At 34.1% G+C, this 27,841-nt stretch overlaps 1 protein-coding gene and 1 long non-coding RNA gene across 4 annotated transcripts in view; one reads left to right on the forward strand and one right to left on the reverse strand.

The window, feature by feature from the left end:
* The window catches only part of LOC111502945 (uncharacterized), a 240,176-nt gene that overhangs the window by 184,940 nt on the left and 27,395 nt on the right, over window positions 1-27,841 (forward strand). The gene's annotated exons all lie outside the window — the stretch shown is intronic.
* LOC141486488 (uncharacterized) overlaps window positions 13,172-27,841 on the reverse strand; it is a 44,068-nt gene continuing 29,398 nt past the window's right edge. Inside the window, exons 2-3 of the long non-coding RNA XR_012467887.1 lie at window positions 13,314-13,378; window positions 13,172-13,256 (exon numbers count right to left, since the gene is read on the reverse strand). This is a non-coding gene — a long non-coding RNA (uncharacterized lncRNA). The remainder of the gene's footprint in view (window positions 13,257-13,313; window positions 13,379-27,841) is intronic.

Below are 27,841 nucleotides of genomic sequence, written 5' to 3' on the forward strand. Positions count from 1 at the left end.
ATTTCTGAACTGAATTGTAAAGTGCTAATGAGATCCGACTATTTTGATGGCAAGCAATTTTCAAACTGAGAAAATCACTATTGATAATAATAATATTTATCACCTAATATAGATAAAAGGTATATATAATTCTCAAATTTATATCACGTACAAGGTGTTTCTTGTACGTGATATAAATATATCAGTAGATAATAAAAAATTAAAAATTAGTACATATAAGGTAAGTTGAAATTCGTCATAAGAAGTAATATGAAATCAATGTTAAAAATTGATAAATATGTCTGAATTATAAAATAGTGCTTACTATCTATCGGGCTAATATTTATAGTAGTTCAGCAACAATAGTTATAGACATAGAAAATACATTTTGTATGTAATGAAATGACAAATGTTTAGAAAAACAGTGTCAACTAGTATGAAATGAAATAAAATAGTACAGAATAATCAGAAAAATAGCTTAGGTAACGTAATTATGTTACATGGAAGGTTCTGAAATAGCCGCTAGGTTATTAAAATTTGTTTGTAATTTGAGAAGTATTGACCCAGAGTCAATTTGAAAGGTCTTCTAGAGTATTCTCATCTTACACAAAAAAAATAAAAATTGTACTACGTTATCCATATATAAGGACCGGGTTATTCATTGATAAAATATTTCATTGATCATTTTGTATATGTACATATATTATAGCTATCATAAGCCAATTGTTACTTTTATTGGATTGAATAATAATATATTTTCTGAAAGTGATTGATAATTTGCCATGATGAATTTAATTAGTTCGGACTTCCCTTGTCTAATATTATGATTCAGATAGCGGCAGCTACGTTTCGGAAGGAACTGAAATCGGAAGCCATTACCCCCAGCATTACAACTCGTATCCAAAAACTCCAATGACCACTGCAACTGACCCAGACTACTCTAACAGAGCAACGGAAAAACAAAAAGACTAGAGGATCACATGAAAACACTACACTAGACATAATTACACAAGACAACACACACACAACACACTAACCCTGAAGAGGCACAACCCTATAGCAGGGCCCCACACAAAACACACTTCCACAATATTTTGTAATTAATCCTAAAGGATAATAAAGATTTTTGACTTGACTTGACTTGTCTAATATTATATAAAATGATTTGAAAACCAATACAAATGAAAAACATAACAAAAATAAAAATTAGGAAATTCCAAGCCAAGTTACTTAACGACGTTTCGATTGTATCCACAATCATCTTCGGGTGATGACTGGACTAATTCCTACGAGATTGCGTATCTCTACGCTAGTTTGACTGCGGCTTCTTTGAATTTCCTCCTGAACCAGTGTTCCTTCTTGTGTATGATATCAGCTTAGGACCACTCTATATCATGCTGATGGGTCCCAACATGCTCTGATATTCCTGATTTGCTGGTTTCCCCTCGCTGTGTGTGTTTCCTGTGCTCAGCAATGCGGACTTCTACCTATGTAGAATTTTCCGCACTCATAGGGTGTCCGGTAAATGCAGTTCTTGGAATGGCAGTCCGCGTTTGGTGGCCTGGTTTTCATGAGACTGCTACGGATAGTGTTTCCGGATCTGAAGCAGGTTCTGATGTTGTACTTGGACCCAATTTTTCTTATTCTTCCCTTTAATTTTTTGATGATAAATAGTACAATAACTGTGCTAGGAATTACACGTTGAAGGGTAAGGCCTCGTTAGTCCTTAGCTCGCAAAAGTTTCGACTTTTCAGAGGTGTCGTCCGTAGGAGTGTGACAGCTGATTGACGAAAAACAGATTTGTTTCAACCCATCGGGATTAACTAGAAGTTCACCTTTTCTGGATATTTAAAGTTCATCATTATAGTCTGATTTTGTTTCAGATTTGTGGAAGAACCTGTCTTAGAATCTCGATTACTGAGGGATGCTTATCATGAAAATTCTTGTATCGCTGAGATGGCAATAAACGACAGATACATTAACCTCGTTTAATACTCTTGCAAGCACGATAAATTTTATTTTTCTGAAACGAGCATTTTTCTGTCATGACTCGCTTTCTATTTCTGTTCAGTTCATAGTCTTTTCTCTGCTGCTCTCACATTGTGTATGAATAAAAAGAGTCATGTACGCGCAGTATGGATTGAATTGTAGTACGTCTGCAATTTCCTCAGATAATAGTAATGATGGCTGTTGAATGTCATCTACGCCGATGTTATCTTGTAGACAAGATTCTTTACGGCATGGCTACTTAAATAGTTGTTATTGGCATTTCAATTATTTATGAAGGTCTTTCTGAGATTACTGTTATGAAGTTTATACAATTATTGGAAGTTCATTAAAGGCAACGCATTGTTCGCATCATGGTTCTCTAGTCACGGTTTCCAACTTAGATGGCAGGCAGTGCCGTCGACGACACTGATATCTATGTCTTCAGGGGTTCTGAAATAAAAAAAGATACTCAAATAATTCCAGAACATCAGGTTATTTTGTAAAACGCTAAATTGTATTACGAAAATGAGGTTTTTAGAGTAACTTGAAGTCATAAGGTTAGGTTGGGTCCAAAGTGAGTGGAGTCTCTGCATATGACGATTCAAATTACAGTGACCGTCAAGAAGGCCTTTTAGATGTCGTAGTTCATCCCTACTTCAGTCCAACAACTGTTTGTCATCAAGCTTCGAAGGGTGAATAAACTCCTTGGAGTGAGCCAATCCTGGTGCTCAATATTTGTTTGGCAGAGCCTGAAGCAATGTCAATGACAGGTTCTCCTCCGATGAAGCTGCTTGCAGCACCCTTCCTTGCAAGAGTGTCAGCAGCCTCATTGCCTTCCAGGCCAGTATAGCCAGGAATCCAGACCAGAGACAATCTGTTAAGTCTTCCTTTCGAAGAGAGTCGTTTTTGGCAATTTGCTGTCAATTTAGACATTGCTTGGTAGGATCCAAGAGCTTCCAACGCCGCTTGACTATCCGATAATTTTTTTATTGACTTGTGTCACAATTCAATAGCATAAATTTCCTCTTGAAATGCAGTCGCATTGGTTGATAGGCAGGTTAATATCACTGTCCTGGGCCTACGACTGAAAACCTCTGCAACGGAACCGGAAGGTGTTTTTGATCCATCTGTGAACCAACAACTATCTACTCTCAATATTTCTTTCTCTCGGAGGATCCAGTCCTCGGGAACAGTACTTTATAAGACAGTTCGTAGTTGACAGTTGGATGCATAGAGTCAGAGGTCATTTCTCGAATGCTGTGACTTCCAGTGTCAACCAGCGGTCTGTTGTACTCTGCATTGAATTGATTTGTGCAATTGGCAATGTGCACAAGTCTATATGCAGTCCATCTAGCCTCTCTCCAGAAAAATATAGAGAGGAACTCGAAGTCATAAATGAATATGTTTTTATTACTGTTTTTGGATGTATACAGGTCATAACTATCATCATTTTCTGAATACAGAAAGTCGTTGGCCTCCGAGGAAGCTCAACGTTGGCCAAAAAAGCATCCTGCATGAAAATTCCATGTCTCCTCATGTAGTTCTTTCACCACCACTTTAAATAGAACTAGAATTGATGAAGCAATTTGTTAAAGTCACTTTCAAGAGATTGAAATTGCTTCAAATACTTCATATTGAAGTTTCCAGGCCTCTCGGAAGCAAAGTTGAAGGGAGGTGTCTACATTGGACCAGCTTATGGCTGATCCACAATTCATCGCAACTATGACAGATCCTCAAGATGAGGAATGGATTGCCTTCAATGAGGTCATAAAACAGGCAATAAAACAGACCTGAACCACAAACAAATCGTCAAAGGAATGTTGAAAGCATTTCTAGCTTTAGGTTGCCTAATGAGTTTAAAAGTACATTTTCTACATTTCCACTTGGACTACTCTCCAGAAAATTCAGATGTGATTGAAGAGCAAGGTGAACGATTTCATCAAGATTGTTTTTGAATTACCTGCAAATTATTATTTATTCCGGGTCGAAGAACGAAATTTTATATTCTTTTAGAAAAGTCAGACGTCTTTCAAAAAACTTTACTTTTTTTTTTAACAAAACTTATATTTTCACATCAACCTTGATCACTACTAACAAATGTCAACTAGAAACGATATACAGGGTGTAATCAGATAACAATGATAAATCTATAACAAAGATATTAAGGAGATGGGAAAAAGATACCAGGGCAGATGGAGCGCCTCTATGATGGGAGACTTTTGTTGGACGCTTCAGAAATCTTTCAGATGCTTCCTACAAACGAAAATGTACCAATGTAAAAGAGAAATACGTTTGGTGTTTGCTACTGCATGTATTTTCGATAAAAATTATTTTTGTTATGCAATTATAAATATAAATTTTTTTAGTCTCTCGAACTTTCGGATTCAGCACATTTAAAACCGTAAAAATTAGACAAGAAAAATAAAACAGCTATTAATATTGTTTTGTAGACTTGTGAATCCAATTAAAGAAACTGATTCCCTCCTAGTGGAATAAACATAGTAGCACTGTCAGAATGTCTATCTATAACCAGAACCTAGATTTGAAGCATATTAGTACTGTTGTATTGTAATGATTGGATTTGACTTTTCTATAGTTTCTCATAGGAAAAGATACCATCCGCTCGCTCTCTCTTACTCAGGATCATCCTCCATAGCAAATAAGCAAAAACCCTTCAAAAAAGAAAGTTTCACTCATGCAGCAAAGGGCTTATAATGGAAAATCTGTTGATTCCTTCGCTAGCTGAAACTTTGTATTGATTATCATTTTGAAACAGCTCATTTCTATAATTCTATCTGAACAAAATAAATGATATTAGTGCCATGATTTGTGCCACATGAGCATTTGAAAATTGTGTTATAAGTGGTTTGAAGTAACTGTAGAAGTGGAATAATACCAGTAATCTCATAAAATCTTTGCAACTGTAGAAAAATATTCATTGACTCATTCGCATCGTGTTTTCTTTTCAACTTTTCCGTGTTCTATTGAAAACGCTTTTTCCTCACCAAGACAAAAATGCTGTCTCTCAACGCGCGTTTCGCTCACCAAGTTATCATCATCAGGAGATGACTAAAACTCACCAACTTTCATGTTCCTCAATCAATACCAATTTTGAATCAAATATAATGTGATGGATCTGTCTTCTAGCAGATTATAAAACACTGCGAGTCCAAGCATTCTTTGATAAAATCATCGTTTCTGAAGCATATATTAATATGTCGGACATACATTTTCTCTCCATGTACTAACCATAAATAATTGAAATGTTAACACCCGGCAAACAGATGAACATGAATTAAAGATTGCGTGTTTCCGTCTACAGCGAATGAATAATAATATCTGCGCTTGTTTTCCCAATTCGTAGTGTCTATAAAGAATATTTATATTGAATCAGACGATGGTTAACATAATTCTCTGGTGAAGAACTTTTCCTCTCGACTACTTCATGAGTGTTCCGCGGTAATTTGATGATCGGACTCATGAATATTCTAGAAGGATGCGGGATATTTTTCAAGATGAATATCCGGATGAATGTTCTGATTGGTTTACTTGATATCAGTGGATATATTTCTTGGTGAGTGGATTCAGATTTTCTTTTACTAAGATGTGATGTTGTAAAATAACATAAAAAATGATTGATAATCAGTTCCCTTATTCAGGAATAAGGAGTTAATTGATTTCGTTGTTTACCAGCCAATTCGATTGTGATGTTCAGCTCACAAAACATATTATGATAGAATAACCAGTGTTTCATAATGCAAGAATTCTTAATATGATTCCATTGAACATAGATTCACTGACAAATGTCCACAAACCATTTTTTTTTCAGTTTTTGAATGACACTGGTCCTAATAATCAAATCTGAATCTAAAATTTCATTCACATTTATTTATTCATTTATATCCAAACAAGCCTAATCGGTCTCATTACATGGATACATTGAATCTAACTCGAAACTTAATGTTAACAATACACAAAATACATACATATCTAAGACGTAATGCAAGTAATTGCTTGTTGGGTCCCAATTTTGGTATATGGGCTTGCTGGCTCCCTTTCAGTGGACTGTATACTTGAATATAGATTTCACAGAATATCGAATACGACAAATGGTTAGATTAGTTTAATTCGATGTGAGAAACACTATAACTAAGATTATAAAACTGGGAACCTTTGATATTCTTCCCAATAAACTAACACTTCTACCTTAACTAAAAAAAAAAAAAATATATCTGATAGATCTTTCGCAAGTTATGCTGAAACCATACTGCCTAAACGAGGGTACTCTTCAGCGAGAGGTAGAGAAACAGGACCCACGCTATTGGATACCGAGAGTAGATACTTATCCCTAATCCTTGACAATCAGAGTCAGAGAACTCAATTTGAATTTTCATTTATATTCCCAACAATACTTCATAAATCACTTTGTGAAGGAGTCCAATCCAAATCAATCATTTTTCATTGAAGTTGTTGGCTAGTCGAAACATAGTCGCAAGTATAGTGTCAAAGCTAACAGTTCAGAATGATGTTTCATATTGTTGATAATTTTGTAGAGAAATACCAACAAACAGAGGGTGAACATATTTTCCGTAGATTTGAGCCTCGAAGATGAGCCCCGTAGTATTATGGGTCACAAGATCCTTTTTTTGAATCTTCTGTCCAAGGACACCGAAAATTATGATCCAGGGTGCATTCGATTCGAAATGACCTCAAGCAACTTTTTGTAAAAGTTGCAAGAGGGGCTCGAAAAAATTGCAGAAGTTATAAACAATTTAGTAAAGAAAAAAGGGGGGCTTGGTTTATGCAAATATCTCGGAAAATATTGAAGATATCCGAAATTTGAAAAAATCCTTAAAGGGAGTAAATTTCCTAAATAAGTTCCACCTCCCGGAACTCTATCACAAATATTTGTAATTTTAATTGGGAAGCGAAAATAGCGCTGAAAGCGGGCAATACGGTACAAATACAATACAAATTCATTTTAACATTTTAAATATCATTATTAAGAAAGTACCTTCTAGACACCTGATTAAACGAAAATCCATGAAAAATATATTTTTTCCGTGATTGTTTTGTTAAATATAACTTAGTTCATTAACTAATTTTCACAAGTTTTAAATTTACATAAAAACCCTGATAAGCTTTTCTTGAAAGCCTTCAGGAAAGATTCCCGTTGGAAAAATTGAAAAAATTTGATTTTCTACTTTGTTATTAATAATCAAAGACGTTGAAATGTGAAAAATTGAATTAAAGCAATTCAATTTGTTTTCCAATATTCAAATCTATTCATATTCTTATTATTCAAAGTTACATTAAAATGATTTTTCCTAATTTTTAGCTCTATTCGTTCAAAAAATTGTTATATACAAATGTATTTTTTATAAGATATTTGAAATTGTTTAGGGAGGAATTTTTATTAGTGATGAATATTATGATTTTTAAAAGCAAAATCGTTTCTTAAAAAAATGTTTATCGCTTAAAAATGCATTTGTTGATTAACAATTTTTTCTTGCTACTAATATGAATATTAAGTAACGATTTTTTTTCGTAATTTCTATTTCTCTTTGTTATTTAAAAAAACCTTTTTTTTAATTTATATTACCTTCATTCATTTAATAAACAATATATTTTTAATACTACCAAAAACAAAAACAACCATATGTCACTTTTTGTGAAAAAAGAAACACTATTTTTTACAATTTTTTTAATATTTTTTTATTTTTGCGTTTGGCAATTCCTCATGGTTCCCAATCATTGTTATTAAAATAACTCATAAACGAATGGAGGATGTTGACGAAGGATTCCTTTTGCATAAAGTCTTATAGAAAGAGAAGGAAACGTTCGCTAATATAACAACTGATTAAAAGAGTTACATATTTAATTTTTATTCGAACTTCTATCATTTACGATGGTAATGAAGTAGAATTTCAAAATTTCAAATCATATGAACAAACAGACAATTTTTCAAAAAAATCGCTCCCAAAATCACATTTGAATTGAATATGAGGTTAACAAACAATGACAATTTTTCAAAAAAATCGCTCCCAAAATCTCATTTGAATTGGATATGAGGTTAACAGAGAAAAAGACTTATTTTTATCGAATGTGAAAAACAAGAGTTACATTAGTTGTTTTTTCTTATTTACTTCGGAAAAGATATTTCATTCTGAATCACAATTATATCATAAAATAAACATATTCCAATAACTTCGACTGAATAGAACTATAAATTATGTTGCTGTTTTCGAACAAGTAACAACAAGTATAAAAAATTATTATCGATGTCTTGAAGAACAACCGCAAAACTATAGCAAATTAGTCGTTAAAAATAAATTTGTTGTAATCGCGCCTAGAATTCCTCTATAGAAAATAAAGGTGCAGTATACAACGAATGGGTTAAGCAATTTTGTTGCGTTGAGTTGACCATGGGGAATCGCTGAAATCAATGAGTCAATCGCTTGGGATATGACAAAAAATACACATTAAAAAGTAGCAGAATCATTGCGGGAATCAATAATTTTGTCTATTTCGGTCTACATACCTTGTTTCAGTTCAATGCGAAATATTTCGAAAAAACTAATTTCTTCCTTTCTTGTGGGTTTGACAGCATTGTTTATCAATACCATTTTCGGGATCCTGTAATTCAGTCTGAAGGCATATCCATAACTGCATTTCTCCAATAACCTAAATAGAATTAGTATTGAAACCGTTCTCAACAAGAACTTTACCAATAAAATTACCAGAAAATGATCTGAAGTACAGCTTGTCAAATCCGGGAAGCGACTTCAAAGTATTGGCTTAGGTCCTCCCCTAAGATGCTGTTCGTTAGGAGACTGTATGTGTGTGAGAGAGAGATATAATTCTCAAGTCCCTTCTTTGAAAAAACAAGCGATTATTTCTCTTCTTTTTCCAAAATATGTTAGCGTTACCCATTTCTTGATTTCTGGTTGTTTGACCTGAGGATATATTAATCTATGAGTGAATTTCCGGCTTTGTTTCCTGACTAACTTCTGGATGGTATTTGCGTTGAAACCATTATTATGACCTATCTGTGTAATTGTATTAATTTCCCTAGCTAGATTGTCTGCAGACAAAGGCAGTGCGAATGCTCTGTGCAACATTGAGTTGTAGGCTGCTTATTTATGACTGTCTGTATGGAAAGAATCGCTTGGGATGGTGATGTCTGTATAGCTAGGTTTTCTGAAAACATTGAACTCGAATTTAATCTGATTGTGTGTAATGGCCAGGTCTAAGAAATGTATCTGTTTATCTGTTGCCGTACCGTAGATATAGGCTACTTTGGCCCACTTTCACACGATTTTATCTTGAAACAGATCATTTCTGCTTACATTTGGCACTGGTACCATTTTATACATTTATAACATCTCAGTCCTTTCAGTAGAATCATTTGTATATTAAAGCTTGTGATCTTCTTGAAATGCGCCTTATGAAAATTTATATGACATTACTGAATCGTCCCATCAAATATTTTCTCAGAAATCTTCAATTGAATACATGAAGACACGAACACTGTTTAATCAATATTCATTATGTTCAACTTCCTGTGTAATATCCTGTATTATCCTAAATTCCTACGTGTCCTATTGAAGATTTCCATTCAATTATTCTTTCAACTAGCCCTGTAGCTGACAATAAGAAAACGCATCGGTTCATTCTAACAATAGAACATATATTCTGCGAGCTCATATATCAAGGAGTCGTCAGATGAACAAATACATCCAAATCGTGATTCAACTTTTCTGAATATTAATTGAGATGGGAACATAAATTTACGTTGACGTCCCTTGAAGATCCTAGTAGAATAGCTCGAAGAGAATCATAAGTAGTAAGCTGGATGAAAAAAGTTAGTCTCTTGTTTTTTGAAATCTTTTCTCGAAGTGATAAATTAAGCAGGAATTTGAAATGAAGATATTATCATTTTAATTTCAATATTTCATGTGAATCACTTCAGGAAAGTCTTTTAACTTTCTCAAAGCAGTTTCTGTTCGAAAATTGCAATTTGCTTGCATCTGAAATACTGAGGATTATATATTTTTTCAAGAAAACGATTTTGGAAAGTTTTTTCTAGGAACTGACTCACAGAAAAATCGAAGTGGTCTGTTCACCTCTGATATTGAACCAAAAAAAGTTCAGCTGAACAGTTTTAATGAAAAAAGATAACCCTGCAACCTTTTAGAGTTGTAAATTATCACGACTTTTATGTTCCAGCCTCCAAACATGTACTTAAATAGATTGTTTTGGATGAAATAAAACAGCTTGAAGGTGGGATTCCAAATGATTGAGCAACATTCAGAAAAAAGTTTGAGCTGAGTTTTCTAAGATTTGAAGTTGAAAATATTTGTACCTTCAGCTTCATAGCAGTGGTGTTGTGAAGTTGCCTTCGCGTTTGTCGAAATACTTGTTGTGTTCAGCAACTATTTTCCCTCTATAGATTCAGGTACTCATTAGTTTCGAAAATAATGAAACATACAGTTATAGTCGAAGTAAATGATATTGTGAACATTTAAAGTTGGCGGCACTCTCGAAGGCAACAAAACCAATACATAGAAATGAACCGGCTGCAAAATAGTCCACATGGACTGCAGAATTGGCGGTTCGTATTGCATACTTTTTACTAAACGAGTTTTGTGATTGGCCGCAAAGTCATTAAATTAAATTTGAAATCATGTTATGGTGATGATTAGAAATCGGGAAACGCTTGGATAGTTTTCGCCGTCGTGTTAAGCTCAGGAATTGATCGCGATTTGAGTGTTGAAATTCGACATTGTTGCAGATTAAAATGTGGCGTCTTTGGACAAGTACTCTTCACTTCAAGAATTAAATGTTAATGTCCATGAAATTGTCAACCCAGATGGTTCAAATATAATACAAGGCTCTTCAACATCGCGAGGTTTTAATATAAGCAGTTGTTCTAATTGTAATTTTCATATTAATGTTCATAAATAATAATAATAATGTAATTAATGTATATAATACATTTGTAACAGAAATTAATTGTATCTATATCTATTGTTCATAATAATACTTCCTTGAAAAATTAATAATTATGTTTTGTTTATCGCTATTTGGTAGAAAAAAATTGTGTTGAAACACGCTCTTAATACTCTTGACAACCATTAAAAATGTCACTTTCAATGATAGTTGCACAGAGAACATTTTATTATCAGAATAGTAGAACTATCAGAATAGTGAATCTCAGAGAATGTGTTATAGTCTCAATTCAGTTGGAAGTTTTTTTAAATTTATATAGGCTTGTATCTTACACAGAACACTTCATTTATAGAATATTTTATAATTCTCAATTGTTTTATATCAACATTGTGAAGATTAATCCAATAACAATATATCAATTGAATCTATTTCATCATTATATTTTCAGCACATTTTCTTGGCCATTTCCTGTAATTGAGTGTACACCTGTTGGAAATAAAGTGCTATCTATCTATCTAACTTTCATAAAAATTTTTCAGACTTCATATATCAGGTGTCAATTCAAGAATGCTATGATTTCTTGAAGTAGATACGAACATACAATGTGTCTCTTCCATCGACATTTCGTAGAAATAAGCCTTTTATGTATTTTCTGTCAAAATAGTTCCGACATTCCAATATAAACAAGTGTGAATTATTGTATTAGTTTACCTAATTTATGGTAGGCATGAAGTCGTAGTGGTAGATTTATTCAAATCTCCTTGCAGGAAAAACCATTTATGCATCACAATAAAAATGGCATGTCCTCGACTGAAGGTGTATTTATAGTTTCATCTCATTTTATGGAGTCGTAAATTCAAACGAACTATTACTTTTGATTCATTACTCACAAAATGCAGGATATAGACAAGCAGTAGAAATTTTTAGGGGCTACTCGATAGTCTTTTCCATAATATGAAAACGTAAACACTTATTATTTCTTGAAATACCTTCAACGATTATTAATTTCATAATTTAGAGTAAATCCATATAGATTTTAGATTGAGGACTAAAGGTAGTATGTGGAATCTAGGGAGTAACAGGATTTTCAGTCAGGAAATATTTGAAAAAGTGAATGATTATAATCCTCAACTGCAATTTACTATAGAATTCAAGAATGACGATGCTATTTTTTCCCAAAAACCAAAACAATTCACAGATATGATAATTAGTTGATTACAGATTATATATTGGCATATTGAACCTACTAATTCAAGAAGATATAATATAATTATTATCTCATCAAACATTTATGAAAATGAATTTGATTCTCTGTTCGAAACTAGTTTATCTTCCACTGAAGTATGAAAAATTACTTTCATTTGAAAAATATACTGTTGATACAAATTTTTCATAAAAATTTTTCAACTAAATTATTTGTACCACGAATAATATCATAATACCATAATAACAACTCAGTAGCACTTGTGCTAACTGACTTGAACTTAGACTTTTGTTATATCAACATTTGGATCTATAATTTATCTAAATATTTGTATGTAACTACAGCTGGGAAACAATAAAGACGATTATTGCTATTATTCTAAAGAAATTAATTTAACCGTTCAAGCCAGTCTCGAATATACCTACACAGTAGGTTGAATGGACTGACGACTATCAGAAAACATTATTTTGTATATGATCCTTTTCTATGAATGTCTGTTTTATGAATGTTTCAAACGTTTGAATAAAACTATAATTGATTTTGATTTGAAAACTGATTTAGAGCACCACCCATACTATAGTTGTGTTTTATTGGCCCCCAGATCCAGTCATTCCTGCCAAAAGCTATTCGCCATGTTCGCTAAATGCATTTTGGCGGAATTTACAGATCTGGAATAAAATTCGTGTGAAAAAAACAGCTATAGTAGTCATAGTCGTTCAGACCAACACATTAACTGATTTGTGTTTGATTATTCATTCCATTTTCCCAGCAATTGTTTTTAATTTATTTTTTTCATTATCGTCGTGTTATGGTTCTCTTTTGGGAAATAAGTTATGTTTGTGTATATTGAGAAATATTCATTATTATTAATACGGAATGGAACATTTTTTAATACAACAATTTTATGAATTTCAGAAAATATATAACTCCAATAATTTTATCCAACTGATTCGTGTTTGATTATTGATTCCAATTTCCCAGTATGTTACGTTTTAATTTACTTTTTCTTTATGATTCTCGTTAAATTACCTAGAAAAAAAGAATATACAACTTCGATGTTTATTCATTTATTGTTATGACATTTTTGAAATAGTGCTTCCATGAGATCCGTTAAATTCTAAGTTTCTGTACCCTGAAAATGATACGCTCTGTATATTCAATTGCATCTAGTTATCATTCAATCACTTACCATCCATCAGTTCTTGTTTGTAATTGCCTTGTAGTAATTGGTGCTTCGAGTGTTCTCTGAGATTCCTGTGAAATACAAATATATGAAAAATAAATAACCTAACATTCTAATATTTAGTTCTTCAAAACATACATTTACATCGCTGTTGAGTTATATTGGCAATCTGTGTCACTTCTGTTAAGTTCGTATCATTGAAAGGTTTGATTAAAAGGGTTCGCCTGTGACGTCATTGAAGATGATTTTACCCCGAACAGACCGTCTGTGACATTAATAACCATGACGACCAGATAACCGCAATAATTAACCCATTTCATGGGATTGCGAATTAAAACTGACTAGATGACAAGTTGGCATACCTTTGAAAGGAGGATATTCTTTTTTTCCTTGTTTTCAATTTTTTTTTTCATTATCGTTTCATGGTTTCCTCTTGGAAAATAAGTTATGTTTGTGTATATCTAAAAACATGCATTACGGAATGAAATATTTTTTTATGCAACAATTTTATGAATTTCTAAAAATTTATAATTCCAATAATTTTATCAAACTGTAACTATCAATACACATAAAACCTTCAAAAGCGATATACAATAGCTCATTTCAGATAGTTTATATTATAAGTTCAAATTACCTACTCGAACAGAGATGCAGTTTACATAATCCCAGTAAAATCTATTGTGTCCGAAGTCACGAATGAGCATTTTTCAAATTATCTCAAATGCCACGAGCAAAAAATCATTACTCTTGAATTCATTCATTATTTATAATATATCAATTACGCAAACGGTTTTGATGTATAGATAGCGTATGGAATGAGCAATAATGAAATATTGACTCACTTTTTCGACATTGATCGAATACCTGCATGCACAAATTTACTTCAGGGGGTATTCTCAAGGATATCACAGATAAATGAACGAGGTTCGTTTCGCTGAGGTTGGCCCGAGTTTTTCAAAAACGCATAGATAGGTGGGCGTGATTAATTTTTAGTCAATAGGTCACATAGCTTATTATTATTGTTGCGAAACCGAAGTACGTTCCGCCGAGGTCGGCTTATTTGGTGCTGAATCATTCACTCTTATTATTTTACCCCTCCTACGAAAAGGGGATGTAACTTTATCGCTGGTCTGAATTCCAGCAGCACACAATGAAATAGATATCATATACCTATGAAGGCTGTTGGAAAAAAATATATATTCAATAACAGTTTCCTTTGCAGAGAATATCAGAATGAGGGGTGGTCCCAGAAGTACCCGACCTGACCTAGAGATGGCGGTGGTTATTTGAAAAATATCATTGTACCAAAAAGTACACTATCTATAAAGCATTTCTTTCAAGTTTGAAGACGCTGCGTTGTTTAGTATTTGTTTGGCAGCCATCAATAGCGAACGTTTTCGGTAAATTTGTGGAAATGAAAAAAATTGGTCATCGTTAATAATAATAATAATATGCTTTATTGTAATAAGACATAATTTTGTAGACAAAGCTTGGGTAGTACCTACATACTTAAAAAATGCAATACTTACCAACTAAAATTAAAATAAAAATATAAATGATGCATGGGTACAAACAATGTTTAAATGGAGGATATAAAATATGTGTATACATAAAAGAGTAAAAGTCAAGTTTATAAAAGAGTAGACATAAAAAGTAACAACTTAATAGCTCCTTAATAAGTAAAGATAAAAAATAGGCGTGATTCAGTTAAAAGCTATCGTTAAAATATTCATCTAAAGTATAATAGGGTCTATCAGATAGAAATTGCTTGACAAATTTCGAGAATTGGAAGTCATGTCCATAGACAAATGATTGTACATGTTTCCACTGTTGTAAAATATGGAGTCCCTGGTAATGTTTTCAGTTGGCACAGTGAGTTTTAGAGTGTGTCTGCAGTTTCGGGTGTTATAATGGGAAGAGGATGCAGCAAAATTTAATATATGCTCATTTATTAAACACACAGATTCCAGTATAAATAATGCAGTTACCGTTAGTATATTACGTTTTTTGTAGAAGGTTCTACAGGAGTCTCTTGGTTTAAGGTTTCCTATATACCTCATTGCCCTTTTCTGTAAAATTAGTAGACTTTTGAATAAAGTTGGACTGCATGATCCCCAAAACGGTATTCCGTAGCGCAAGTGAGAATCTATGAGTGCATAGTACGCCATCTTTGCAGTGCTGAACCCCAATTCTTTATAAATCACTCTAACCGCATTACAGCCAGAGGAGACTTCAACATGATCCACTAATTTCAAATTCTGGTCAATGAAGACTCCTAGAAATTAATGTTATTTTCAGATTCCAGTGATCTGTCTTCAAAAAAAACGTTCGTTGATTGAGCATCTAAATGATAATAAATTTGTTTTAGTTAAGTTAAAGATAAAATGTTTGAATCACTTTTTTCAAGTCGGCAGAGATTATTTTGTGCAACGCACAAGAGTTTTCATTATTCCAAAGTATGGTAGTGTCATCTGCAAATAAGGTGAACTTCCCAGAAATATTAAGCTTGATGAGGTCGTTAATATATTGAAGAAATGAGAAATGAAACTTTCTATGTTTTTTACCACTTTCATTTGTAACTAACGTTACTGCAGTTTTGTCCTATACGGACATTAACGTTAGTTACAAATAAAAGTGGTAAAAAACATAGAAGTTTCATTTCTCTATTCTTCATTATGATTTCCTACCACGTAGTAACGGCTACATCCATCAATTCAATAATATATAATAAGAAACACATGGGACCGAACACAGAACCTTGTGGAACTCCAGAATTAATTTCCCTTTTTTTTGAAAGTTGAGTTGTTTTGATCATTTGCGTCCGTCCCATTATGTAGGAATCGAACCATTTGTGAGTTACTTCTCTGCATCCATAACGTTGGAGCTTCCTCAGCAGTATTTTGTGATCAACGCAGTCGAATGCCTTTGACAGGTCACAAAATATTGCGGCAGTGTTTTCACTGACATTTATCTCAGAATAAACTTTATTCAGAAATGAGAAAATAGCATCGTGCGTATTTTTATTATTCTGGAAGCCGAATTGATTTTCACTGATCCAAGTAGTTTTTTTTTTCAACTAGTTTTTCAATGATTTTTGCGATGGTTGGTATGAGAGATATAGGGCGGAGATTAAAGGGTTCATCTGAATCTCCGCCCTCATGCAGAGGAATGACCACAGAGGTTTTTATAAAAAAGGGGAATATGCCTGTTTGAAAGGATAAATTTATCAGTGAAACCAGTACATTTAGGGCACTAGAAGGAAGGTTTTGTATAATTTTGATCGAAATGTCATCGTAGCCTGCAGTATTTTTTTTAATAACCATCATGATTTCAATTAATTCATTTATATTGGTGTCATACAGAGACAGGTTCTCATCCAGGCCCAAATTTTCTAGATGTACTAATGGATCATAAGGGCTAGCAATATTTTCACTCATATTTTCTGCAATGGAGCAGTAAATGTCATTTATAGTATCAGGACTTGCGTTTTTTTGAGTTTGTAAGTCATTTATAATTGGCCAGGACTCTTTCATCTTATTGTGAGACTCGTTGAGTCTATTATTGTGAAATATTTCTTTTGCTCGCTTGATTGTCAATCTATAAATTCTACGGTGATTATTAAAGTAGTTTAAATAATAAAGATTGTCTGTGAATTTCCGAATATAATGCATCGACAGCATATTAATAGAAAAAACTTTCAAACCTTTTGTCAACCATGATTTTATTTTGTTTAATTTTGATTTTTTGAATAGACAATGATGCCTCAAATACAATACTTTTATTTGAAAGGCCTCAGATCAATCAATAAAAAGGCTGAACTGGATTCTACTTTGGGGCAGTCTGCTCCTTCGTATACAACAGTAAAATATTGGGTCGCAGAGTTTAAATGAGGCCGTACGAGCTGATAAGACGCAGTGGTCGACCAAATGAGGTGACGATTCCGGAAACGGTGAAGAAAATTCACAAAGCGGTTCTGAATGATCGTAGACTGAAAGTGCGTGAGCTAACTGACTTGATAGACATTTCAAAAAGTGCGGTGCACCGTATACTATCCGAAAATGTGTACAAAAGCTGTGTGCAAGATGGGTGCCGCGTTTGCTCACACTCGAACAAAATCAGTGTCGTGAAGATGTTTCAATTGAGTGTTAAGGTAAGTTTCACAGCAACAAAGCTGAATTCTTGCGTCGTTTCATAACCATGGGTGAAACATCTTCAAAGAGGTGAAACTATCAAAGGCTGGTATTATGCGAACTTATTGCAACATTTAAGTGAAGAAATCAAGCAAAAACGACCAGTTTGGCTAAGAAAAGCTAAGAAAAGCTAAGAAAAAAGTATTGTGTCATAAAGACAATGCACAAGCTCACAAATCCATCATCGCAAAATTTATCATAAATAAATTATTTCCTAATCCTTTCTGAATATTTTATTCCAATCGATTTCGATCGCACTACTTCTCATTCGTCCTCCAGAACTGAGAAGTGAATAACAAACTTCGTGAGACAAAGTAGGTGTCCTCATGAAAACGGGCCTGGAATTCACTTTGCACTCAAAGCTGGTCATTTCCATAACATGAATAAATAAATCTCATCACATTTAAAGAATGTAATTCTTTTCAATTCCTAGGAGTTTTGCGAAAACGTGGTCATTGTTTATGCTTATAACCATCATTTATATGTATACAACTTGATGCTGATGAAATTTCGTTTTAAATCGAAAGTGACACGTACAGAATATGATAATTCGCGTGTGACTCCAACTATTTTGGCAGAAAAGTTATAAGCAATTGTTCTCATGATCGATAAAAACCAGGAACTCAGAATTCGATATAATACTTATCATAGAAATCATACATAGTGTTTAAAAAAATAAATGTTTCACTTCAAGGAAATGTAAGTAGTAGAAAATGAAATTACTAGTTATCCAGTTTTTCCAACATGAACAACCCTCGGAAGTTCTTAAGGAAATGAAGCCAGTAACTGGTCGGTCATTTTTTTTCAAGAACAATATCCGAAACAGCTCGATGAACAGACGAACCACCCAGAAGCTCTTCTTTTTTATATTCATGAAGTTACTGAAAAACTGAGCCAAATCCTGAAGAGGCGCGATATAAGAACAGCATTCACAGCCAACAACCAAATTTTAACCCGAGGACACCATACCCAATGAGGCACGACATATACAAAATACCATTTTCCACCTGCCACATCGGCCAGACTAACAGAAAAATCTCCAACAGAGTATACGAACATAAGTTTGCTGTTACTAAATCAGATCCACTTTCATTCCCTTCAAATAGGCCTCACAATAAGCTTAGAGAACACCAAAAACCACGCCGTACATCTCACAACAACATTGCACACCTCGCTTCTTCAAGTCACACTCCTGTTTCCACTGCCAACTCCACCCTTGCCCCCACTCCACTCGTCCAAGGACATCCATACCAAACCAGAGCCTGTGGACCCACTTGGGAGTAGGTAGATTGAGATCCTTTCTGAGGCCATTGACGAGACCTGGGGAGTAGGCAGATCGAGACCCCGGTGTCGAGTCACAGAAACTTTATAGCGTGTTATCACCTAAAGAGTAGGCAAATTGAGACCTCAGTGTAGTCATAGCTTATTGAAAATGGCAACAAAGTCGAAAGCGAAACATCGAACAACTAAAAACTTCAGACGCGGTTCAACCTGGAAGTATATGGAAAACTATCATTCTCGTTGTGCCTTATACCTAAAATCTGTAACAGGAAAGCAATTAAACAGTTGAACTAGTATTTATGTGAATATGCTAGTTTATAATAGGATTTATGAATGAAGGTGCAGCATGTAAAATCACACCATGAATATCATTAGGAATTTCTGCAAATGAACTGTATCGTTGAGACGTTAAATATTAATTTCACATTATTTTAAGAGGTTCAATGTTCTGTATCAGTTGTCAAAGCATTCAGTTTCAAAACTCAGAAAATTCCTCAAAATCACCTGCGCTTGAGCCATCAGAATGGAATCTGTGGCAAATAACATTATTTTCTTGATAATATTATATAACGATAAGATACGACCATGCTATTTTCTATAAATTCACTATAAAGTTATCGAATAACACTATTATATGAATTCCAATAACTGGAAAGTGTGTAATTGAAATAAACAGGTTAGGCTGAGCAGTTTCTCTGACTAGTGTATGATCTTTTGTTTAGAAATTCTTCGGACCAGTTTATCAGGACCCACATTATTTAAGAGTGAAAGCAATACAGATTACAAGTGTTTTTTGAAAATTGGAAATTATATAAAAGACTAGCCAGCCACCCCGACTCAGCACATTAAACAAAGATCACCACTCACATATCTAATAACTTATAGTATTTTGAGTCGTCATTGTCGAGGTTTAATTATGACTGATACTGTTATTACATAATTTCTTTATTTAAGATGACAACCTTCATTATTTCTTATGGTTAAAACACAAGCACTTCAGGAAAATTCTTGAGGCGCTCTAGGAATGGGGTCTGTGCAAAAGTAGTGATTAACGTTGGATTTTAATCGCTGGAAATTAAATTCATTTGGAAAAACGTCCTCAGGACAATTATTTCACATAAATACAGTTCTCCAAATGGAAGGGTTTTTAAAAAGTGAAGTTCGAGGTGTACTGAGTTTGACCTCAAAACGATGAGCAGTATGTCGCGTTTTTCTGATATGTACGTCTCTTGATAGAAACAAATGTGTTGAATCACTTTAACACTTTCCGTGAAAGTATGTATAGAAGAGAGACCATGTGAACAATACTATAAAGAAGGTCTGATCTGAGCTTTATGAAGCAATAAAAGTTGCTGAGGTGTGTACACGGAATAGTGTTCCAAACTTTTGAGAAGTAACTTTTGCAACTTCAGCAACATGACCGTGCCAAGACATATTGGTGTCCATTTTAAGTCCCAACCAACTTATCGAAGCAGAAAGCGAAATTTTCTGTGCCGACATTATTACATCTGGTTCGAAGACCTTTATCTTTTAAGAGGAAACCAATGCCTGGGTTCTTGTTGAATTGAACCTGGATCCTCATTGATATATACAACTGTCTGCTGCCGGTGCAGCAGACAGTTGTATATAGCATGGAAGTTTGGTCAGCAACCGTCCAAGCCACACGCAGTCAAAGGCCTTAGAAATATCAAGTATTGTTCTCATGTATCAAGTTACACTCCTTAACATAACCTGAAGCTGCTGGATTCCATCCAGTAAAAAGCCATCCGCCTGATTGGAGACGCGAACATCACTTGCGACCTTGATAGTGGAAGAAAGGTTCGAGATTTGTCTCTATTCTATAGGTATTTCCACGGAAAGTGTTCAAGTGACTTGCCACATTCGAGTCCATCAAGAGCGGTACATATCAGATATACGCGACCAACTCTGGCTTTCATTTAGAGCTCAGATCAGACTTTTGGGGTACTCTATGAGTATGAAGCTCTGCTCCTAAGCATACCCAGAAGCTACTGGATTCGATCTAGGAAAGAGCCATTCGCCTGAATGGAGACCCAAACATCACTTACTACCTTAATAGCCTGGAACATCGAAAGAAGGTTGGAGACTTGTCTCCCTTTTATAGATACTTTCACGGGAGGTGTTCAAGTGACTTGGCACTTCACTGTTTCATTTGAAGCACTGCGTTTATGTGAAATAAAATTCTTGAAAACGTTTTTCCAAATGGATTCAATCTTCAGCGATCCAATGTGAATCGCTACTTTTGCACAGGCACCGCTCTTAGAGTGCCCCAAGAATTTTTCTGTCACTACGTCAAGTAGTGAGAAATTCTTGAGTTAGTTTTTCAACGTCCAAGTTCAAACCGAAATAGATTTTATTTGTTTCATCCTCAGAAATATCAGCTCTCATAAACTGTACCTCAATTTCGAATTTCTTACTCAAGTGACAGCAGAATGGCACTATCATACTCTATGATACATTAATATGAATTGAAGTCATGAATATCAATTTAGAATTTTATCAACCGATGCGACAAGAGTCTGACTTGGTGTAATACAAATGAGAATACTGAGATCAGTTTTAACGACAATAAAATCGCACGTATATATGAATGCTGATCATGAATATAGTCAATAGATTGTATAGAAACTATGTGGGAGATTAATCATGACTTGAAATACAAAAGTTATAGAAAGAGCTTTCTTGATATTGGAAATAAACCTAATTTCTCGTCGAATAACAGGAACTCAAATGCATTTGTTTCTCCCGATATTTTTCATCCATATGCACGTTTTATTATTCGTAACCTAGACCACCGACTCATTTGAAACATTAATATCATCTAAATCATTCGAATATTCGAATTCAATATATTCGTTAACTTCTACAACTAGTAGAGTGAAATAATAACAAACTCATTTTATAACTTCATCTTCACACTTAACCGTACACCCTACATAGATTTTGATTAACGATAAATCAGCTTGTATTCCAATTTTTTCATTTCTTAATTGCTCCATGAACATTGATGACAGTATTCCCGATAACTATTGATTATTGTAAATACCAGGTAATTCTATCGAGAAGGAAATCTTCAAACAAGTGTATACATCTGACTCGATGAGAAATCCATTTTGTTTTTCTTTACGAAAGTAGCGTTACAGGAAGAGAATAACACAAAAGCAATTTATTTGGACTTTTTCTCGTGAAAATTGGTGTGAAGGTTTTCATTGCAACCTACTTATTATTATAATAGCGATGAAATTGATAAAGTGATTGGTATTTGGAGAACGGCTTTCTTTGCACATTGTTTAATAGCTATTTGTTCAAGGATCAACCTGCAAAAAGTTATTAGATGCACAGAAGGCGATAAAGCTTGCTAGTTTATTTCTAAGTTGAATGTTGAGAAGTTTGAGTTATTGTTTTTAGTGTTCATTTACGTGAGTCCATGAACTGTTACATAAAGTGATGATGATGACAAAATAACTTTAATAGTAAACTCCCTCTGCTTCTTTGGAGTAGTGGAATAGGCCCGAAGGTAGCTGTATCAACTCGACGTAAAGACCAAAAAAATGATGCACCTCCATAGGAGTTTGCATATCAAATCGTTCGTTCCACATTGTACTTCCCCCGGCAACATGGAGGCTGTGGACTGGCTGGAGTCGTCAGGAATTCGGATCCCCTTCTCTGTATGGTCTGCGACCATGAGAGAGCAGGAACTGGAGTATTTTTCTTTAGGGAAACTGCCGGAGCAGCTGTTGAACTTGGTTCAGTTTTCGACACAGAATGAGGTGATCACAACTCTGTCACCGAGTTGGAACCCGTCCGGCAGAAGGCCCATTTGAAATCCGCAAGGATCACTTCACTCCTGTGGCAACGAAAGATAATCCAATGCATTGGTATTCTTCAATAACGTCATACTTTCAGAGTAGTGGAGTGAAGACCAAAAAAATGCACTTCTATAGGAAAATCTCAACAGCAAGGTGGTGAATTTTTGAACCGGAAGGGTCTACATAACGGAGCAAATGTTACTCAATAGTGCCTGTTTGGTCCATGTCTACGAAAAAGTAGACCATGGAGCATAATTTTTTAGGATAACCACCCGTGTAACCTGTAAACTAGACTTTGTCTTTGATACTGAACAAAGTGCTCTGTATCCTCCAACCTGTTTGTAACCCTTTCAGCTTTCTTCAAGTAAAGTTGGCCAAAGTTGACCAACAGGGGTTTCAATGGCCCCATTCAGATTTTGAAGAAAGTTTTTTATATGTCGACCTCTTTTGAATAAAAGTATCAATATAGTCTTATCAGGATAGGCTTGTACATCAACAGCAAGAGTGAAGATTTTCAACCTCGAAGATGAATCATCAACTTTCAAGTAAATAAAGCAGCCTTGAATTTTTTTATATTACCATGGAGTTCAACTCTAAGCGAATTCGCTTCTTTCATGGAGAACATTTTTACTCAACACTTTCATTATAGAGAGAAGGTTTCTACTCAACACTTTCAATATACAGTGTATTCCACCACGAATAACTTTTGGTACAATGATTTTGAGGAAAAATTAAAAAACACGTCAGCAATAGTATACAGGGGGACACATTTTTACATATTCACATTTGATGTTATTTTCCCTATCACACCCCCAGAGCATGTCACCAACTTTTTTAATGGATCACCCTATATTGTTTCGCATTATCAGATGCTCCATGATGTGCAGATTTCAACAGAGTATAAAACATATGGTCTGAAACTTATGGTTCGGGCGCTACAAATTATTTGAGTTGAAAACAAATCACCCTGAATAACTTTTGCAAATCTGCAAATCATTGTTTCAGAAGATATCAATATGATAATGTGAGGAAAGGTTATTTATTAATGAAATGTTTTATTGATTATTTTGTGTATGTACTTATATAGTATAATCCAGTTGTTACTTCTGTAGGATTGAATAATGACACTAATAATGTACATACACAAAATTAGTATCATAATTTTCAAGCCACGTTTCAAATAATAAAATAATATTACGTGTTTGCTGGTTAAATTTTGATAATAATGGCAACAGTATATGTTTATCGCAGACAAAAAATTGGGCGTCTGTTTGACGAGAGCGGAAGAACCTGCCTTCCACTGATCTATGTGAGCGAGAAATGGAAGCCAGACTGGCGCTTAACACGTTAGGTAACGAAGCGGTTCACCCTCCCATAAAAAGTTACCACTTCGAAAAAAAATTAAAACAAACGACAAAACATAAATGTGGCCTCTTGATGGCAATTAACTCATCGACAGAGAATTGTTCTCACACAGCCGTTTCTAATAATTTTCTCTATTTGCAATGCTCGTGTAAATGCAAAACATATGTCTATTTTTTTATAGATCTTTTAAGGGTTTTTGAGAAATAATTGTGAGAGTTAACGGCTTCAAACAGTTAAAAGGAAGTATCTCTGTTGTAAGTCTGTGCAATAGAGAACCAAGTAATTTTTGGTACTACATACCGTCAGGTTTCAATGAAGGTTTGGGCTTTCTTCGAATATTTCAAAAAGTGACACTTTCAACTAGAATTTTAACAAGCCTGGTAGTATAATATACAAAACGGTATAGCCGCTCTGTTACATTTATAGTTTACATTGAGTCTTGTTTTGCATCAGGGGTGAAATTTACAAGAATTAACTATTTTCTGTGTTTTAAAGAGAAACTCATTTTTTTTTCTCAGAAGAAGAAATCTAAATTTTTCATTTTGGTTGAGACAGAAATTAATGGAAAAGTCAAGTTTGGAATAGAGCTTAAAATAAAAAAAATACATATAATTTGTCAGAGTGTATGTGAACTTTTCTATAAATTTTTGAGATGTAATTAGATATTCATTGTATTCATTTCTCCTCAGTAGCCTCATATGTCTATGTAGATATATCTTTCTATTTTTATAATGTGTTTTGCTCCGACGGTCAAAAAATAATTTGACTCAGAGGTATCTGAGTGAATTTTTGTGCTAGTTGGTTGTTATTTTTGTTCAATTCGGACTACAATTAATGTACAATTAGTGTTGCTAATTGTAAGTTTCAGTTATAATATGGTATTAAATCATGCCTCGTTATAAATATAATGTTATTTCGACCTCCAGCATTGCCGATTAGAGTTTTGAGTCATTAGTTGTGTTGAAAGAGTAAATCAACTTAATTTAAATTGATACAGGAATGTGAATAATGAACATGGAGGTGCGGAAGAATTTTAATTCCAAGGACTTCCTGTACATAGATGATTTTTTCATTTCTAGGTAATTTGGTTATATTTATTACGCAAAAATTTATTATAGTCACCTTATCAAACGAGCAATACGGAAATATATTCCCCTCAAGAATTGAGAAACAAAAAAATCAATTACATTGACCATTCAACTACAAATCATATTTCAACAAATGTTGCTAACAGAAACATGATAGAACTGACCTATACTTTTTTTATAAGGACACAACACAAGTAGATCTCCAAATGAAAGAGTTCTTGAACAGTGAAGTTCGAGGTGTACTGACTTGAACCTTGAAAAGATGAGCAGCCACAGTCCGTCGCGTATTTCTGATATGTACCGCTCTTGGTGGAATCAAATGTGCCAAGTCACTTGAACACCTCTCGTGAAAGTATCTATAGAAGAGAGACAAATCTCCAACCTTTCTTCGATGTTCCAGACTATCAAGGTTGCAAGTTATGTTCTTGTCATCAATCAGGCGAATAGTTCTTTTCTAGATGGAATCCAGAAGCTTCAAGGTATGCTTAGGGGCGGAGCTCCATACAATACCCTAAATGTCTGATCTCAGCTTTATAAAGCATCAAAAGTTACTTAGGTGTGTACAGTTTTCTGCTTCGTAACAGTGTTCCAAGCTTTTGAGAAGCAGCCTTTGCAAATCCAGCGACATGATTGTGCCAAGTTATAGTCGTCAAAGCAGAAAGCGGAATTGTCTTTCTCGATATTATTATATCCGGTTCGGAGACATTTATCTCTTTGGAGAAAACCGATGCCTGAGTTTTCATGGCATTGAATTAAACCTGGTTACTTCCAACTCAATTCGAAATCACATCAAGATTCTCAATAAGATATGCAAACCCCCACTGACAGCGAAGATGTGCATCCGCAGTCGATGTCCTGGAATCCAAATGGAATGATGAGACAAATGTGCTGTCTTCAGCGAGGCGAAATTTTTTTTCTGATTGATTCGGCCGTTACTTCTTCATCAAGTAGCATAGTAGCAGCATCCATAGTAGCAGCTTATAATAGCATGTTCACAGATTAATCAATGTCCCTGTTTCAATACATAATTTCAATAAAGAACATAATATCATCAAGAAAAATTGCGGTTATCAATGGGTTTAAAGCCGAAATAATTAACAAAATACTTGCCAAGAAAGTCTACGCAAAAGTAATACGTTGAGAAATTTAGTTGATAATAAGACATCCAAATTCGAGAAATCAGTAGTATCTATATGAATTAAAGTGTGGAACGTGCTCTAAAGGTATATATCGGTCAAACTGGTAGAACACTTAGGACTCGAATCTAGGAACATCATACGAGCTATGTAAATAAGAAAACAAATTCAACATATTCAAATCATCTTCTAGAAGAAAATCATATCTTCAACGAAGAGTTCGAAATTTTGCACATATATAATAAAGGTTGGAACTGAATCATTTGGAGGCAATAGAAATTATTAAACTTACAAATTCAAACATTCTAATGAATGACCAACTAGATTTGAATAGATCATCATTATTAAACTTGTTTTCTTAAAATCCGAGAAAGAATTATCATTGATGTAGATGTGAGGTAATATGCTTCAGGTAATCATAATTCAACAGGTACCTTAGGTAGAGGTACAGGTAATTTTTGAAGGTGGTCTCAATTGTAGTTACCTGTAGTATAAAAATATTATTGTAAGAACAATTTGAAGTATTCATACACTTGAGAAAGCTACTGTGCTAGCGAAACATGTTGTGATTATATTTTTTTCAAATAAAGTTTATGGAGATCAAACCGTGAGGTGTAGTTTTCGAAAAAAAGCCAAGCAATATATTGGATTTTTATTTTTATCCAATAAGTCTTTGATATACAATAAAAAGAGTGTTGGAGACAATATGGATCCCTGGGGAACACCAGCGTTGGTGGTAAAAGTATTCGAGAGATATTCATTGACGGCCACTTGCAGGGAACGTTTTTTCAGGAAACTGGAGAGTCATACACAAGCCATAGCCATCAAGACAAAAGAAAATAATATTGACTGTACGGTACAAACTGGTTACCTCTATTGTTTTGGCTTTGGCTAGAAAGTATGCAAATACACAAATAGTGAGAAATGTTTTCTTTACTTTTGAGGATGTAATAGATGATTTTTTGGGGTGACTCGAATTTGATTTGAATTGCACAATAGTATCGAGAATCGACGTACTGAAGAAACTGTGATAAAACGAATATAAGACAAGTTTCCGCTCAAAGAGCAGGTTACACCACATTTTATTGCCAATGGAATATGTCATTAAACTAAATAGTCGCGAAATCAAAGAGATAAACGCGCGATATTGGCTACTTGTACATGTAGCTTTGTTTAGATGGTTATCACCTTTCTCGATTCTGATAAGTATCTAGACTGAAATTAATTAAAAGTCGAGATGAAATTAACCGAAGCAGTGAATGAAACTTACAAAGAAGGAATTGAACGACATTGCCGGACAGGTTTCTATAGATTCTTGAATGAATCTTGTTAGCGGAGTATGTAAGAATTTTATTCGATCTAGTTTTTCGCGGAATACTATGAAAGATCAATAAAACATGAAGGGTACTAGACTCGGCACACATGATCGAATGGAGTGAATCGAGTAGTTCGGACTCCTTGAAACTTTAATTGTTAATGGTAATGTTGTTCTAAGTATGGTCTTGAAAATACCGCGTGCGATTTTATACAGATCATGATTATTCAATGTTTCATCAGAGGCGTACCTTTGAAGATTTCTGACATTCACTTATAGCAGAATCAAAATGACATTCTAAACTTTCGCGACGATTTATATGGTTCTTTGTA

The sequence above is a fragment of the Leptinotarsa decemlineata genome, unplaced genomic scaffold, assembly GCF_025532065.1.
Source record: "Leptinotarsa decemlineata unplaced genomic scaffold, Ldec_3_MD MMD2_tig00026354_RagTag_RagTag, whole genome shotgun sequence".
NCBI classification, from domain to species: Eukaryota; Metazoa; Arthropoda; class Insecta; order Coleoptera; family Chrysomelidae; genus Leptinotarsa; species Leptinotarsa decemlineata.